Source organism: Octopus bimaculoides, chromosome 15, assembly GCF_001194135.2.
Source record: "Octopus bimaculoides isolate UCB-OBI-ISO-001 chromosome 15, ASM119413v2, whole genome shotgun sequence".
Lineage (NCBI taxonomy): Eukaryota > Metazoa > Mollusca > Cephalopoda > Octopoda > Octopodidae > Octopus > Octopus bimaculoides.
The window spans coordinates 10709046-10712405 of NC_068995.1; positions in this window are offsets into that span (position 1 = coordinate 10709046).

Sequence of the window (3360 nt, forward strand, 5' to 3'; positions counted from 1 at the left end):
AGTTCCAGAAAGGCTGCCCTGTATTTTCAGTGAAGAAAAATTAATCCTTTATCTAGTTTTGCATGAAACTGAGACTAGTTGCAAAAATGTGAAATTGAATCTTTGTGGTAAAATTGGTGAATCAGACTTTTCACTTGACTTTGAAGCAAGTTTGTTGGGACAGAATGATAAAGAAATGACAATACACCGTCTTTGTGTGAAAAGGAAAATACAGGAATTGGAATTAAAAGAAGATTTGGGTAAAGGTGATGAAATAAAATCAGAGATTATTGATTTGGGTACAATGGCTAATTTGGTTTCAAAGTACACAAGTTTTGTTGGTTTGGATAAACATGGTCCAGTTGCTTGTCTAATGCCCTCTCCACTATGTCAAAAATCTAAGTTCAGGAAACGTTCCGTGTCATCACAAAAAATGTCATGTATGCCCAAAGGAGTTGCAAATGCATATATGTCAATGCCATTAGGTCTGAGAGAAGAGGAAACTGGAATGGATGCTTTCATGGCCAATTCCATGAGTGTAAATACTGAGAATTCAAGACAGTCACCTCAGTCACTTCAAAAGTCAGACTTAGCCTCTTCAACGGGAACAATTAAGGGCGTTTTAGCATGTTTGGTTGACCTACAAACTTTCTCTGGTTTCTGGAATCTAGATAATCAATTAGCTCAAGCTCTCAATATTTCTCTTAAGGACCTGAACAATGAGAATCCATCCGTTAGTGATAAAATATGGGCTACAGCTCTTGTTGTTGCTGTACTAAGAGAAAAATTAGCTTCTCAGCATTGTGAATGGGAATTAATGGAAAAGAAAGCAATGGTTTGGCTGGACTCTCAGAATATACAACCAATGAATTCAGAGAAGTTACTAGAAAAAGCTACAAACTTCATAAAAAACAAAATGGCTGCTTAACAATTTCTGTTTATTTCATGTTTAAAACCTTCATTACTGTATAACTGAGAAAAATACGTTAACATCTTAACTTGTATATCAATACTTTACTAATTCCTCTAAAATATCATTAAAAAAATATCTTATACATCTATTCGGCTTTAAAATATAATAAAATATAGAGCTATAATCATATATTTATTGATTTTGTGTTAATTTCTGTGTGAAATGTAAATATATTTCTAAGACTAAAAACAAGATTGAAAAAAACCATTTAAGCACTTTTGAGGATTCAGTGACACAGACTTCCTGTTTTTATGTGATCTAAATTATAACCTTCCATCAAGATATTATTCTAATTTATGTCCCAAACACTGGCTTAATAATGACAAAGTTATATCACTTAATTCTTCCTTATTTTCAAAAAATTAATGAAAACAAAGGCAATGCATTTCAACTGAAATATGGTAGAGAAACTGTAAAAGACAGCTAAAGACAGAGAAACTGTTAAAGACAAACTGAGTACCAACCATTTTACTCTACAAAACTAAGTAAAATAATCATTATCTAGCTGTAGGTTCAATACTCACTAGGCTTCACATTGACTTTGGTCATTATAAATTCCTTAAAGAAACAGGATTTAATTAATAAATATCTGAAACAATTGTATAAAACTCTATCCTACATTTATCACATCTGTACTTTGTCTTGGTTCATCATTACTATCATTCTTATGATATTAGAAACTATTTGAAAAACCTTGACATTTATGTGTACATCATATTCTGAGATTCTATTAAGAGATTTGTTCTACTCACATCTTCGAGACAGTGCCCCAGCATGTTCGCAGTCTAATGATTGAAACAAGTAAAAGAATAAAAGTTAAGATGAATCCATTTTAGTTTCATTATGGGATAACAGAACAAGCACTAAAGACCAAAAGTACAACTTGTCAGGTAGTGTTGTAAGACAAAGGAATATGTTGGAAGAGTTTTATCACAAAATTTATCAAATCCATATTCAGTGTTAGTAAAGTCAAATGCTTTTGATAGACATACAGTTTTAAGAGAATGACTTCACATCATTATCATCATCGTTGTTATGTTATTATTGTTCCCTTTTGCATGTTTGCATGTGTCGGGTGGAATTCATTAATGTAGATACACTAAAACAGGATGGCCTTGCTGTTACTAACACTTGCCTGTTTCCAAGTTAGGTTATATTTCCCTATGGCCCAATGTTTTCAGAAAGCTTTCAGAATAGAGGAGAGAACTTGTACAACAGTTACATTTTTCTATGACTATCATACCATGTCAAATCAAAAAGACAAAAACATGCATATATACATATATACAAGTGAATTCTCCCATGAGTTTCTCATTATTATAGCCATAAGTGTATCCAGACAGATGATTTGATTTCAGTGGTGAAGTATTGTTTAGGAGCCATCACACTTTTGAGAAAAGCATATGGAAGAAAGAAAGTGCAAATGTTAGCAGCAAATTCAGTGAATCACATATCCAATGCTCTTCTCTTAGAGTTTTCCACCTTCTAGTTTAAAGCCATCTGATATGGCTTAGAGTCCAACCTGTAATCAGCTGCAAAATGTAAACCTGTGCACAAAGACAGAAATTTGTAAATCCTCGTATATATAAATTTTATGTAATTGAATCGTCTATGCCTCTCTTCATTTCATCAAACCTTTGACAGGTTTTGACAGAATTTACATACTTCATTGCATCTAGATAGCATGCTACCCACCAAGCAGTCTTGGTGTTTTTGCCAGTTTAGTCACAGACAGTTCAGATATGCAACAGACTGTACGAGGTGACATGTTACAAGTGGCACTCATGACTGACCTGCCATATTTATATATGAATTAATTGTGTTGCTAATTTGATCTTTGCATGTAATTATCATCAGGATCCTCAATATTTCCATTTTTTATTTGGTTTCTTTCATTTTTGTATATTTTTTTCTATACAGGTATCTTAAATACAAAATGGATTGTTTAATGGTATTTGGAATCATCTGCGAAAAGAAAACAAAAGTTTCTCTTCACTATGCCACTCACACGATATCCATTAATGGATTTACATCACATGTCAACGTCGAAGCTGAATATATAAATGAAAGCCAACACAAGACAGAAGCTAAGTTTGTTTTCCCTGTGGAAGAAGACAGTGCCGTATATAAATTTGAAGCTAAAATTGGTGATGTCCATTTAGTTGCCAAATCTAAAGACAAAGATGTTGCCAAAAAGGAGTACAAGGAAGCTGTAGATAAGGGACAGTCTGCCATTTTGTTGCGAGAGACCAGCACGTCTGGCGATATTTTTGAGTATAGCTTAGGTAATATTCCAGCTAACGAAAAGATCCAGTTACAAATATGCCTTGTTTCTGAGCTTTCTTGTGAAGTTGATGGGGCAGTGAAATTTTATATGCCATTTGTGCTTAATCCCAGATATGGTCTTA